This window comes from Carcharodon carcharias, chromosome 11 (assembly GCF_017639515.1).
Source record: "Carcharodon carcharias isolate sCarCar2 chromosome 11, sCarCar2.pri, whole genome shotgun sequence".
Lineage (NCBI taxonomy): Eukaryota > Metazoa > Chordata > Chondrichthyes > Lamniformes > Lamnidae > Carcharodon > Carcharodon carcharias.
The window spans coordinates 159,000,007-159,015,651 of NC_054477.1; the positions used below are offsets into that span (position 1 = coordinate 159,000,007).

At 45.4% G+C, this 15,645-nt stretch overlaps 1 long non-coding RNA gene across 2 annotated transcripts in view; it reads right to left on the reverse strand.

Moving 5' to 3' along the window:
• The window catches only part of LOC121284338, a 73,276-nt gene that overhangs the window by 20,644 nt on the left and 36,987 nt on the right, over positions 1–15,645 (reverse strand). For both annotated transcript variants that reach the window (XR_005944463.1, XR_005944464.1), the window contains one exon: positions 1,160–1,604. This is a non-coding gene — a long non-coding RNA (uncharacterized LOC121284338). The remainder of the gene's footprint in view (positions 1–1,159; positions 1,605–15,645) is intronic.

Below are 15,645 nucleotides of genomic sequence, written 5' to 3' on the forward strand. Positions count from 1 at the left end.
GAAGCCCACTACGAGGTCCTCTACCCCCACTCTGGCCCCAGGAGGGGCAGCAACATCACCACTCCAGCTTAGTAGGCAATGGCAGTGGTGATCAGTGCTAATGCTGCACAGAAGAGGTTAGCCATCCAATGCAGTTACAGGATGAATGATCTCATCCATGCAGCCAGGGTATGGCAATCATCTCATCACTCTAAGCTCACACACTCAAGTTCATCAGACATTCACTGACATCTCACTCACTGCCAGCTCAAGGGAAATCGCCACCCATTCTCACACGCATACCCTCACATGTCCATCTGGCCTCATCTTCTCTGGAGACTGCCTTATCAGCCCTCACCATCTTGAGGCCACTTGCACAGATCAACACGTATCCCCATACACACCCTGGGAGACCCTCCTTCCCCAGTACAGCCCTTGCTCTGCAACCTCTTCCCTTACCTGAGGCCACTTCTCCCCTTTCCCCAAGCAAACCCTAGCCCTGCCGCCATTGAAAAGCCACCCACATTTGGCTGATCTGGTAGGTAGAGACCTACCTGTGAGCCCCCTTAAAAGTGATGTGGCGTTGTCTGTGAAGCCTGGTGCTTATGACTGCGAGCACTGCCCGAAGCAAGGTAGACAGACAAACCTTGAAGTCCCAAGTGAAGTGCAGCCCGCCAAGTGCATGCCTTATATATGCTGTTGTGATACAATAGGTGGATGATCTAGCTTGGGGGGGGGGATGAATCCGGCGGGCTGGCTTTATAACGATATGCTTATGTATTACAATGCTGACATGGACCAGTTGGGCTGAATGACCTGCTTTTGTGCTGTAGCATTTTGTGTGTAAAATGGACCAAAAGTGTGTCAAGAATCTAAATTTCCACTAGGAGATAAATTATGCACCATCAGAATTTTCTTCTCCCTTGAACATTTCTAATCAGATCATTGCAAAAATTTCGATTAATGTTCTTTCATCTTTTTCTATAATACAACGAATGGAAAATTTGATAAGAGCTGCAGATTAAGTCATGACAAGTTTGTATTCCATTGCATCTCTGTCATAACTAGTCTCTTTGTATGTCAAGTGTTGATATTACAATTTCTGCAGGACATGGTTGCAAAAGGTTAATAAAAGCCTTGAAATCAAAAGTAACAAGAATGGATTTAATGATTCAGTTACCTTGAAGAAGAAGTATTGGCAAAAAGGCTTTCATTCAGGACTAATGTTCAGTGGCATGTTGTATATCTTTATTGTCATCAGCCCTTTCGAACTTTGGACATCCTTGATTGCCCTGTTAAACTGGTACTAGGGCTTTTCCTTGACAACACTGCAGGCTTTGTGGTGATCCTGCTCCCAAAGTAGTGCTCGATGTCTAAGTTGGAATGGTGTGTTACTGGGTAAGGGAATTTTCAGATGATGGTGTTCCCCCATCACATTAACTGCATTTATCCTTCCTGTTGATTGAGATTGTAAGTCTGCAAGATGCTGTCACAGTAAGCTTGGTGAGTTGCTCCCATAGGTAGTACATGCTGTACTCATAGTGGTGGATGTTGAGTTCAGTTGCAGAGTCAAGAATTAAGCAGACCACTTTGTTCTGGAACATCTTGAACATAAACTGGAAGGCCTGGAGATGAGAAGGTATTTCTGTAAACTAGGTAAGGCGTTGGAGGAAATAATGTCTCTGGAAGCTAGGGCATATTGAAGGGAAACAGTGACTATTGAGAAAACCAAGTCTGGTTCATCTGCTAAAAACACAATTTTTATTTGGTTTAAAAATTTAATTATGATGTATTAAAGTATTTATAATTGAAGAGAAAACTTGGAACTGGGAAGTCATGCATGTATTTATGTTTTTCTTGTTCCAATGGAACTGAAGGAATATTAGGTATCTGGTGTCCCTTTGCACCTTCAGTGTAATTACTTGCTTTCATATCATAGTCTTGTATTCAAGAAGGTTTGAATTGTCGGTTTTCTGAAGCTGTTGCTCAGCTTTTAGTAGTTTTCTAAGTTAATATATGTGCCAGAGTGTATCTCGGTGTTCTGTATCTATCCCTACAGTATTACAATTCGAGCTCACAAAAGACTATAAAGACAGATTTCAGCTACTGCTAAAGATTCTTCCACTGAATATGTTTCAGACAAACTGCAGATAGTCTCCCAAGAGCTGCTGTTCAAATAGACCACAAAAGTTTATTCACTTCAGGGCACAGTTAATGACTGATCAATTACACTGCCTCACCTGGCTTAATATAATTTTCTTTTGATTATGCCTCTGAGACTTTGCATTGTTTTGCCTGGCTAAAGGTGCTACATAAATGCTTGTTGTTGTTACTGCTCCTGGAGAACCAGAGTATCAAGGACTGCACTCCAGGTTCCAGAGTACCTATGACAATACCACAGGAGATCTACTAGATTTTTAAACCCACAATAATAACTCGCACATATATATATAGAGAGAATCTTTAAAGTATTAAGACATCGCAAGGTACTTCACAAGAGCGTTATCAGACAAAATCTGACACCAAGCCACATAAGGAGATTGTAGGATAGCTCACCAAAAAGTTGGCCAGAAGAAGGTTTCCAAGAGCGTCTTAAAGGAGGAGACAGAGGTGGAGATGCCAAGAGAGGAGGAGAGGTTTAGAGAAGGAATTCTGGAGTCTAGGGCCTAGGCAGCTGAAGGCACAACTACCAATGGCGGAGTGTTGAAAATGAGGGATGCAAAAGCAGCCAGAATTGGAGGAGTACAGAGATTTTAGAGGTTTGTAGGGCTGGGGGAGATTACAGAGATTGGGTAGGACAATGCCATGGACTGATGTTAAAACAAGGACATGAAATATAAAATAGAAATGTTGCTGGGTTGGGAGCAAAGACAGGTCAGTGAATATGGGGTGATAGGACCTGATGTGGGTACGAATACAAGTGGTCGGGTTTTGGTTGGACTCAAGTGGAAAATGGGAGGCTGGCCGGGACAGCACTGGAATAGACAAGGTGAAAAAAGGCATGAATAAGGGTTTCAGCAGCTGATGAGCTAATGCAGGGTCGGAGATGGGTGGTGTTACAGAGGTGGAAGTAGGTAATTTTGTTGATGGAGTGGATATGCGATTGGACAGTACCCTACTAGGGTAGTGGGTTAGAGCCTTTTTCTTTCAGCACCCTATTAGAAATGAGTTTGAATAGTCTGTGGTGACACAAGTACACTTTATAAACATGCTGTTCCATCGTCATGAATATTCCCATTATTACTGTGCACAGCTACTTGTATAAACTCTGCTGGTACTGGCACAATTTAAGTAGTTCCAATCAGCCAACAGAGTGGGGTGAAATTGAGATTATTGTAGCTACTTCCAGATTGGTCATTTTTCTGGTCAAAATAAATACATTTATGCCAAAAGTACAAATTAAAGTCACTGCGCAAACTTGGGACTACTATTTCATGGCGTAAGGACCCTATTGATGACAAGATTAATGTTCCTACATTGCCATTCAACCTTGGAGAGGTTCCCTCAGAAAGGGAACAACTGAACTGTGGAGTCTCATTCCCACATAAGAACATTAGAAAATAGGAGCAGGAATCAGCCATACAGCCTCTCGAGCCTGCTGGGTCATTCAATAAGATAATGGCTGATCTACCTCATCTCCACCTACCCCCACAATCCCCATTTCCCTCTATTCCATTACTGCCCAAATATCTATTGATCTCAGTCCTGAACATGTTCATCGATTGAGCATCCACAATCTTCTAGGGTAGCAACTTCCAAAGATTTCTCCTCATCTCAGTCCTAAATAGTCAATTCCTTTTCCTGAAGCTACAGCCCCTATTCTAGACTCTCCGAAAGGAAGCAGCCTCTCAGAATCTATACTGTCAAGCTCTCTCAGAATTTTGTGTATTTCAATGGGAGCATTGCTTATTCTTCTAAACTTCAAAGAATATAAGCCCATTCTACTCAACATCACCTCAAAGGGACTCCCCTCACCCCACGGATCAATCTAGTGAACTTTTGTACACACTCTCCAATACAAATACATCCTTCACTAGGTAAGGCGACCAAGACTATATACAGTGCTCAAGGTGTGGTTTCACCAAAGCCCTATACAATTGCAGCAAGACTTTTTTTCTGCTACAATCTAATGCCCATGCAATAAAAGCTAACATAGCATTACCCTGTTAATAGCTTGTACTTCCAACAATTCAGCATAAAGATAATTGGAGCTGAAAGATGAGGGAAATAATCCAATTCACAGCCAATCCGGAAGCATTTTCTCCCCACTCAATCAGGTGTTGAGCCACTTAAATGGCACCAGTACTAGCAGAGCTCATGTAGCAACAGTGCACAGCAGTAATGGGAGTATTCAGGATGATACAGCAGCATGTTTATAAAATGTTTTGCTGTGGAGTTGCATCGCTGCAGCCAAACACATTTCACATAGAATGCTGCTATGAGAAGCAAAAGAACAGTGCTTTAATCTACAACACCAGCTAAATGGTCCGACTTACATTTCCATAACATCACTTATCTCCGACCTTGCCTCAGTTCACCAGCTGCCAAAATCTTCATCCGGGTAAATAGCAAATTCTGGGCCATTAATGTAAGGTTACTATTCGATATGTTTAAAAAAAAAAAGAGCAATTCTCGACCGCAGTTGAAGATATTTTTAATATCTATTGCAAGGTTTCAGATCAGCGTTGCAGCCTGACTAGGCAGCAGCAGATGGCATGTGCTGTCAGTCACAGGGACACAGTATGGAACATGGATATAGTCAGCGGTCACTGGAAGTTCGAAGAGATGCAAAGGAAGAGACCACAATCTGGTCCCACTGGGATCAGCTGGTATTCTCTCCCTGAGGCTCATCTTCATGCATGTTCACCAAGATTAAAGGTTTAGAGATAAGAGATTTTCCTATTTCAAACATCAACATGAAGAAATTCTGCATTAACCTAACAACTTAACATTAACAATGAAGGGGGAATCAGACCTGACAAATTTATTAGAATGATTTGAGGAGGTAACAAGCAGGATAGATAAAGGGGAACCAGTAGATGTAATATATTTGGATTTCCAAAAGGCATTCGATAAGGTACCACATATAAGACTACTTAATAAGAGCCCATAGTGTTGTGGGTAGTATGGATAGAGGATTGGCTAACTAATAGAAGACAGAGAGTTGGGATAAGGGGGGCATTTTCGAGATGGCAACCTGTAACTAGTGGAGTGCCACACGGATCAGTGCTGGAGCCACAATTATCTACAATATATATTAATGACTTGGATGAGGGAAGTGAATATACTATCAGCAGGTTTCCCACAAAAATAGGTGGGAAGGCAGGGGTGAGGATGACACAAAGAGTCTACAGAGGAATATGGACAGATTAAGTGAGTGGGAAAAAACTTGGCAGATGGAACATAATGTGAGAAAATGTGAGGCAGGAAGAATAGAGGAGCTGAATATTATTTAAATAGAGAAAGACTACAGAAATCTGCAGCACAGAGAGATTTGGAGGTCCTCGTGCATGAATCACAAAAAGCTAGCATACTAGTTCAGCAGGTAATAGGGAAGGCAAATGGAATGTTGGCCTTTATTTCAAAGGGAATAGAGTATAAAAATAGGGAAGTTTTGTTAAAACTATGGAAGGCACTAGTTAGACCACACCTAAAATACTGTGAACAGTTTTGGTCCCCTTATCCAAGGAAAGATATACTGGCATTGGAGGCAGTCCAGAGAAGGTTCATTAGGTTGATCCCGGGTATGGAGGGACATCCCAACTTGCTTTGCAGTCAATGAAGGACTTTTTGAAGTATAGTGACTGTTGCAAAATAGGAAACATGGTATTGTCTGTGAGCATAACAAGGTCCAACAGGCAGCAGTGAGACAATGATCAGATAATCTATTCTATGCTCTAAATACTCTAAACCAACAAGACTAGGTATGGAAAGAAACAAAGTGACACTTATGTCAAAGTCTATTTTCTCAGCAAACAGCATCTTATTTAAACAGAGTGGTACAGCAAACAGTTTACAGAGTCTATTTAAAAGGGCCTCTATGGGCTACAGCTAACGGATCTCATGGCCTAAACTACAGCAAAATCTCCTGATCAAACGAACGTAATTTCTGCAAAAATGCACTGAGTTGAGGGTAGTTACACAATACAAATTTATTACCTCCAACAAAATACAGTGAGTGCATGATAATTACATAATATAAATTATGCACGTAAAAAGTCTCTTACAACAGCTCAGTCTCCAGGTGTGACAGAAGGGCAATTGCCCAAACATCTCCTTGCTGGCCAGGAATAGTGGTGTCACTGTATGCAGCTGGAAAGTAAAAACTTTTATTCCCTTGAGGGCTAACTGACTGAGTTCTTTTGTAGGGCGTTGGCCCTAATGCTGAGTGCATTCAGCATGCCCTCACACATAAGCCTAAGTAGCTTTAATAATTCATCATCCTCCAAGCAGAAACACTGAGGCTTTTACTTCAATAGCTAGAGGCTTTCATGAGCAAAGCTTTTGAAAAATTGAATGTATATAGGGGTGTGTTTTGAAATTCTACAGTTTTAGATTAGGGAATGTATGAGGAGGCAGTGGATTTAATGTGAACTTAAAACACTGTTATTTAGAATATTTACCAGCTCCACCATATTTGATGTTTCATAATGAAAATATTAGGGCAGAATTTTACGCTGATCGGGAAGGCATGCGCCCAACCTGATCGTACGTGAAATCGGGCAAGGTGACATCGGGCGAGCATTCCAACGTCATCCCGCGCTCGCGCAAAATTTCAGTCAGTGGGCGCGTGCAAAAATCGGAAGCGCGCCCACCATCAATTAACATGGTAATTATGCCCATTAATGGAGCAACTGACTCCGATTTTTCATAGTCCCTCCAACCCTATGGTTGGCGGACGGACGAATCAGCCAGGCGACCTTGACATTCTACATGAAGCGTCATCCAAGGGTGGGATGAGGTTTTAGTTATGAAATAAAATAAAAACAAAAATCTGTGGGCAGCATTTTTATCATCTATATTTTCAGGCGCCTGATTCTGATGCTTGGACAATTTTTTCCGGCTTTTTGAAACTTTATTTGATGGTTTTTGGGTCTGCAGCTCCCCAAGGCAGCTCTCTGCCTTTAGGGAGCTTTCTCCCAGCGCTTGCCTACGCCCTCGTTGACATTATCGCCCGTACTCTTCCCTCCCCCACCCCAGCAGCACTGAGCTTTTCAGTGTGCGATTCATATTGGCTGGCCGTTAATTGGCCAGCCACAGTGAAAGTGCGGTCGGGAGCCAATCGCGGTCGGCAGTCCATTTCTCGGCTGATCCCAGGCCCACCAATCGGCCCGCCCACCAAGCTAAAAATTCAGGCCTTAAAGTTACCAAAATTCTAAAGTACCAACAGGGGCTCAGTGGGTAACATCCTTACCTTTAAGTCAGAAGGTTATGGGTTTGAGTCCTACTCTAGAGACTTAGGCACAAAATCTAGGCTGATGCCCTATGTGCCCTCTAAGGTGGACGTAAAAGATCCATGGCATTCAACAAACAGTAGGGGAGTTCTCCCCGTTGTCTTAGCTAATATTTATCCCTAGAACCAATATCGGTGAGAAAAAAATTGCTGTTTGTGGGAGCTTGCTGTGCACAAATTGGCTGGCGTGTTTCCTTTATTACAACAGTGATTGCACTTCAAAGGTACTTTATTGGCTGTAAAGCAGTTCAGGATGACCAGTTAAAGATGCTGGTAAAATGTAAGTTTGATTCTTCTTTCCTTAACAATAAATATAAGCTTGGCTTGGTTGGTGGCAATCTCAACTGAGATGGAAGATGTGGGTTCAATACTCATATAAGGGCTTGAGCTAAACTAGGCTGACTCTCCAGTACAGGACTGAGGATCTAATCAGGGGCACATTGTAGATCTTTCAAAGAAACGTGGTCCTAACCAACATTGCTCCCTCAAATTCTAATCTGAGCTGCAAGACTAGTTATTCTCCAACTTTGAATTCCATCCAAAGGATAAATATCAAGACTGGAACAGTCAACACGGGCAAAAGCAAAAGATATTTATTCCATTTTTAAACAATCTGGTGATAGTAGTTTTGATAGCAACAAATATTTTCCAGTTTGGGAAAACGTAACAAAAATCTCTTCTGTGAAGTGACGATAATAAGATTCTCATATTTATAATAATAGGAAACAATTTGTCATATTTGAAATTATTTGTCATGTTGCTTCAAACGATAAATAAGCAAGTACGCAAATAAAACAACAGTTTTTACTAAATAAGAATAATATTTAAATATGCTGCATCATACTTCTCTTAATTACCTTGGTAGAATGACATAAAACTGATGAACTGTGCTTAGAGATGTAACGGGAAAAAAATAAGCAATAACTATACATCAATATTGAATCTTTCAATTGTTAAAATTTACCTCTGAAAGGAATTTAAAGTGAGTTAAAGCCACATTTACCTTAAAGAATGATTATTTAAACTTAGTTTCGCAGGTCCCATGTGGGCCTATAGGCAGCAAGACACTGGTCCATTGCAATAATCTCACTCCAGCCCAGGTGGTGTCCCACTCTTGAAGGTTCTCCTTAAATAGACTTTGCCAGGTCTTCTTTGGCCAGCCCCATCATCTTCTTCCATCTGGTGGTGTCCAGATTAAAGTAATCCCCAAAAATATGAAAATAAATATTCAAGTAGGAAACTAAAGTGAGCCATTTTAAGCTGTTCTGAATCAACCAATCCTTAGACAGGCCTTAGTGTTCCTAACCTCACAAAGGACTAGTAGCTGCCCTGTCTTTGGTGCAAAATTCTCATTCTTCTTCTTTACTATTTTTGTTAGGTTATGGACACCAGGGCCAGTAACAATGGTGCTTGAATTGCCCCCAGTGGGTATAACTTTCCCATGGCAATTGGACCCTGCTCCAAGTTGGAAAGTTCACTCTATGTGTTCTCTTAACCCAGACACACAGTCTACCAGTCTGTGGCATCAAACTTCATGCTGTCATGTAGACGGATCAGACTTAGCATATGTCATGACACAAAATGCATCTGTTACATTGGAGCTAATGCAGCACTATTGCAGTTTTATCTCACCTACCTAGGGCAGAAGCATCCCATATTTGCACAAAGCGCAGTACTGGGCGGGAAAACAGTCATTTCACCCACCAGCTGCAATGGTGGTTTTCACACGATATGGTCCAAAATTTCCAGGCTCATTAATAATGCCCTCCCAGGAAACACCTGCCCGCCCCGCTGTCACCTCAGGCCTTCAGTAATCCGGGTGCCATATTTAAAAGGCGCCCCTGCACAAAGCTAGAACTTCGTTAGGGATTGAAAGCCGCTGTAAAGTCATGGCTACCAAAGGGAGGAAACATGCTGCCCTCAAATTTAGCAACACCTCCCTTGGGCGACTAAAGTGGAGGCCCACCATGAAGTCCTCTACTCCTGCTCTGGGCGAAGGCCAGGAAGCAAGGTCACCAATGCAGCATGGGAGGCGGTGGTCAGCGCCAACGCCCTGCAAAAGAGAACAGCCACCCAGTATCAAAAGAGGATGAATGACCTCCTCCATTCCGCCAAGGTCACTCTTCTCATCACTCTCAACTCACAAAACCCATCACACATCCACAGGGATCTCACACTGCCAGTTCAAGGGACATCACTATTCATTCTCTCACACATGCGTTCATCTGCCCTGCAAATCGTGGCCTCATCCCTTCCAAGGCACCACTCACCACCCATACATGCCAGGCATCCTTCTCATCTGGCCTGGCAGGCATCCTGTTTACACTCTCTCCATCTGTATTCATGCAGGACAAGCTGGCACACAATAAAACGGAGAGGTCACAGACTGGTGGAGGAATGCCCAACATCAAGGTCCTCACAGACTTTGAGAATAGAGTCATTCAGCTGGCCAGTGATGAACTGGACTGTTCCTGTGCTGATGGTGAGGTCAATGGTGCTCAATCAAGTGAGGATCCAGCAATGCAACATCCATCAGACAACCATGCTGTGAATGAGCTCCCCTGTTCTGCAGTCCCCTGCCATGCACCAATTATCTCTCCTTGCTTCTGCAGGCAATTCTGGGAAGCAGCCGAGAGGCTTCACGAGCCGGTTCCTCCACTCAAGCCCCGAAGACACCTCAGAAGAAGAATCTGATAACACCCTAATTGAAGACCCGTCACAGCGCTCACCCACATCCTCCACCAGTGCAGAGGCATATGCCTCGGTGGCACCTAGTTCTAGAGTAGATTTGAGTCACAATCTGGTGAGCACATCACACTGTCTGATCCACAGCAGATGGAGGCAGGGGCTTCCTAGGTTTCCGGTACGGGGAGGACCACTGGAGGCCAGAAATCTGCTGAGTCCGAGTCACATGATGAGCCTCTGGACTTGGTCATACCTCAGTTGCTGGAGCTGCAAAGCCAAGCTCAGGAATTTCAGGAAGGGGTGTCCGCTGCACTCCTCAGATTGCAAGGCATGATGGAGGAATCCATCTGCCTTCAGTCTGACGTGTTAGCGCTGGCATTTCAATGCACCGAGGTCAACACAGGTGGGGATGGCAACCACCATGGAGACCTTGGTCCAGGACTTCGGTCCTGCACTGTTGTGCAGACTAATCATGGTTGGCTCCCAACAATGTCAACATGAGAGATGCGGCAGCTCAATCTCAATCCAGCTTCCCCTTCTCCTCAAGTAGTCAGCCAGGGGCTCTCAGGCACCCATAGGGAGGAAAATTAGCAGGTGGATACCCCGGGGTCATCCACCCAGGTGTCTCCGGTAGTGTCTGGCCCATCTGAATCCCCTCTTCCTGTGACCTCAGCAGTCTCCAGTTGCACAGCTGAGGGGGGTGCCACTGCCACACACCAGGACCCCGAAAGCAAGCTGGGACCCTCCAGGTCTCGGCCCTCCAGAGGACGTCTGCCAAAGTCGTAACAGACCAGGCGTAACAGTCAGCAGGCTGCCTCCACCTCCGCTGTGGATGTTGGGTGAGCACCAAGATGTAGCGGCAGGGTTAGGAAAGTTAAGAAGATGTAACTCTTTCGAGTACAAACACGTTTCCATCTGTTCCTATTCAGATGAAATTACATTGTTTCATAGTTTGCCATTGTGAGATTTGAACTCTTGATCTTGGGGTTACAAGCCCAGTACCATAACCACTTGGCTATCATACCAGAACTAGTTGCACAGCTTGGGCATGGATGTTAATCACTTGTATATAATGTTCACTATTGTAAATTATCTCCCAAGAATGTCTCACTAAGATAAAAGCAGAATAGTTCAGATGCTAGAAATCTGAAATAAAAACAGAAAATGCTGGTAAAACTTAGCAGGTCTGGCAGCATCTGTGGAGAGAGAAACAGAGTTAACATTTCAAGTCCGTATGACTCTTCTTCAGGGCTAAAGAGAAGTAGAATTGCGATGTGATGGATTTTATACTGTTTAAGAGGGGGTGGAGCAGTTGGATCAAGGTAGAAGATCTGGGATAGGTGACAGCTAAGGACAGATTGACAAAGATGTCTTGGACACAAGAAAAGATGTTGCTTGTCATTGCTGCCAAAATGTCGTGGGCAGGGGTCACAGAGTTCCGTCATCCTCTCTGTGTGCTCTCAGCACCTCTGAACCTCTGAGATGGGACTGGCCCGCCATCTCTTCAACATCTGTGACTGGTGAGGAAAGATGCTGAAGGCTGACAAAGGATAAAGTGCATTTAAAGCTTCACGGCTGTGTCTCCTTGATATGACGCTAATCACAGAGTGCAAGCAAGCTGCCCTCAGCCAGACAGAGGTAAGACATTCACAGAGGCAATGTGAAGTTCCACGGAGTGTCCTCACTTCATACTGTCATCATCCTCCTGGAACCAAGCGACTATTTGGGCCTCAGCCATGTCTCCATGACATGACCCTGAGCACTGAGGGTATGTGCGCTGCCATCAGTCACACAGGAGTCAAATGTTCACAGATGCAAGGTGAGGATGTCAGGACTGTCCTCACTGCATCTTGTCATCATCCTCCATGAATCTTGCAGCTATGAGGGCCTCCTGAGCACGCCTATCTTGTCTGGCCAGTGCAATGGCCTCATCACCAGCATCCTCACCTTCGAGGACCATCATCGTCGTCATCCCCTTCGACATCCTCCTCATCAGAGGAGACATGCAGCTCTTCCATCTCTTGCTTAGCCAGGTCTCCATCCATTGTAGTGCCAGGTTGTAGAGCACGCAGCAAGCTACGGTGATGTGCAACACCCTCTGTGGACTGTATTGCAGTGCTCCACTGGAACTATCAAGGCACTGGAATCTCATTTTCAATATGCTTATCGTTTGTTCCACCAAGATCCAGATCGCAGTATCAGCCTTGTTCGCTCTGCTGCAGTCTGAAGCCACTGCAAGGGCGACATCAGCCATGTCCTTTGTGGGTAGTCATTGTCCCTGAGAAGCCATCCCTGCGGCCTCTGTGGACCCTGGAAGACATCAGGCATCTGAGACTTGTTAAGGACGTAGGAGTCGTGGACGCTCCCTGGTAATCGTGCGCAGACCTGTACAATGCGTTTTTGGTAGTCGCACACCAGCTGAGTGAAAGCCCTTACAGTTGACATAGTTGATTGCTTGTTGCCACAAGATCTAAGCACCACGTGAGTTGAGTCGATGGCATCCTGGAAAACCTGAGATCTGTGCAAATCCTAGCGCTCTTGCTTCCTGGCTTTCCTGATGCCGGATGAAATGCACAAAGTTCTGTGCCTTCGGGGAGATGGTGCTCATGACCTCCTGGATGCACATGTGCATGAAGGCATGCGAGATCCCGCACAGGTCACCTGTGGAGCTCTGGAAGGAGCCACTGGCTTCAAAATTGAGCGCCGTGGTCACTTTCACGGCTACTGGCAGTGATGCCTTCCATGTTCCCGTGGTGCCAAATCCTGCAGCAGGTGGCATATGTGACCAACCAGTTCCCTAGGCATGTGCAATTTTTGGCGACACTGGTTCCTAGTCATCTGCAGGAATGACAAGCGCCATCTATAGACCCTGGGTCTAGTGAGGTGCCTACGAGCGACGACTCTCTGTGGAACTTCAGCAGCGTGTGCAACAGGCCCTGCCGCCCCTTCATCTTGAGAGAGATGCTCCTCCCTTTGCCGAGCCAGGTGCCTCCGCTACACTCTTCTTCTCTGCTCTCTGTAAGCCATGAGGCATCCCACTAATTCTCCAGGCTCCATGATCCTGATGTTCTCCCCCTGCAGGATAAAAGAGATAGACGCCATATGTGTCTTAAGAACCTCTCTTGCTTAAGTCCGAAGGCCCCTCCCCTGCAGGAGAGTGCTGGCCATCACTGGGATGGCCAGTGTGTAGTGTGCTTCATGGCCGTATGAAACCCCACCCACCTCCACCCCACTCCACTTGATCAATTGGCAGCAGCTTTGGCCAGTGGGCTGCATGCTGTGATCTCAGCTCAGGCGCAGGCATTCTCCTAACCCACACTAACAGGCTGCGCTGTTAGCTTGAACCATGAGGGACACTGGTCCAAACCTTAATAAAGACATTGCAAGGGGATGTGAGCATCTCCACCAGTGACTGCACCATGGCCCCTTTCACAAGGAGATTCTACAACTTGTCCAGTCAGCCAATTGTTCTGCTGCCCCCTAAGGTGCACATTAATTTGCAGTCTGTGCCCGCGGGGTGAAAGGTTCTTGAGCATTTGGTGGCACTTTCATTCTTCTGTGTTGCTTGAGTGGGCAGAAAGCTTCAGAGGCCCGACTCCCAGCAGGTCAATGGAGCTGCAGCTGAACGGTCTCAGCCGTGGAAGAATGGTCACTTTTGACAAGCTTTTCCAAGTGTGTGGCTGCTTCCTTCATCACCTCCCCCCCTCACCCCAGCATGTCCTTGTGTACTTCCTTCAGTTTGTGCTGCCTAGCCCTCCCACCCCACAGGCATGTGCTTGAATACTTTCTTCACTCTGTGTTGCCTTGTCCCCCCCACAACCACACAGCTCCCCTATCCACCAACCTGATCCGCACTGGAGCCCTTGCCCCGGCACCGCACTGAAAGGCAGCTGGGAAGATTCACCTTCCCTATGCCCCACCACCACCCCCAAAAGTGCGGTACCTCTTTCTTGATATCCTACGAGCAATGCTTCCGATTACTGTACAAGGTTACGTGCACTCACCTCTGAGTTCCCCTCCAAGTTCAGGTCGCCAGGTACATGCCTTTTAAAGACAGTTGTGAAGCACACCGTTCTGAAGTCACACCGATGTGGGCAGTAAATTTGACGTGGCCGCGGGGGGGATGATTCCGGTCAGCAGGGCTGATAATGATGCTAAAGTATTGAAATTAGTTTCCCAACATGCGGCAGAGGGAAATGCGGCTCTCCATTGATGGGTGGAGCTGACAATCGCAAACTGGTTTCACAACAGTGTGAAACTGATTTTTGGCCTCCTTACCATATTCCCTCCCCCTGCCACCCGTCCGACACTGGCCTTAGAATGTGCTGCAATTTAGCACACTCGATCTATAATGTTATAGTGAAACTTGGTGTTTAATTTATCCTGACATTGCTAAAGTCATAGTGAAACAATAATGTAAAGGAATACCATATATAAAAACAACATGAAGATGGCTGGGACACATAAAAAAAATGTTATGCTTTGAGTAATAAATTGCAGAGCACCGCTTAGTCCATGAAGACACTGAATCATCTTTTTTGAAAAGGTCAAAATTATGAAATAATGCTTCTCATGTCAACTTCTGTGTCATTTAAATTTGTACCCGTAATAGTTTACAGATGGCACAACAGAATTATCGAACAATATTTCAGTCTGTAATCATTGTGCAAAAAGGAAATCTAAATCTCTTTCTCATGTGCTTGGATTGGAACAAGTTACACTGTGTGCCAGCAACCTGCAAGATGTTATCTATCTCCAAGGGACTGGGTAAAGATAATTGTGACAAATCATCGGAGATTAAAACAGATGATGCTGGAAATACTCAGCAGGTCTGACATAATCTGTGCAGAGAGAAACAGGGTTAATAGGCTGGATTTTTCCTGGAGGCTTCTGAATCCCACTGACAGGTTATGTGGGAAACAGACATTCAACATGATTTTCCCTGGAGCAGCAGCAGGCTGGCTCTCAAAGTTGGAGGGTCAGTCGGTTGGAGGGCTTCGAAATGGAGGCACCCCGTCTCCAATTTTTTGAATTCAAACTAAAAATGGGTTTTGCAACCTCGCCATCCTTTGTGGAGGGCTGGGGAACTCCTCTGCTGCAGCACCCAGGCAGGCAGGGAGGGTCTGAGGGTCTGTAGGCCTGCGGAACGCTGGTCTCAATACCCAATCGCCCCTCCCCATCCTCAGTCTGCTGCCAGGAGGCCAGCTCCAGGCATCTAAACGGGTCCCCGCCGCCTTAGGTGTCCCTTAGCAAGCCAGGTCAGCCATGCACCACATGTGCAGGGGTAGCCTCCACAAAAATAGCCTGGGGGAGGGGGACGGGTGGAGCAAATGGAGCAGGGCAACTGGCCTGCCAGCATTTCCATCACCTCTGATCCCAGCCCCGGCACTGCTTAAAACTAAAGCCCAATGTTTCAGGTTGTGGACCTGAAATGTTAACTCTGTTTCTCTCTCCACAGATGCTGCCTAGCCTGCTGAATATTTCCAGCGTCTTCCATTTTTATTTCAGATTTCAAACAGCTGCAGTAT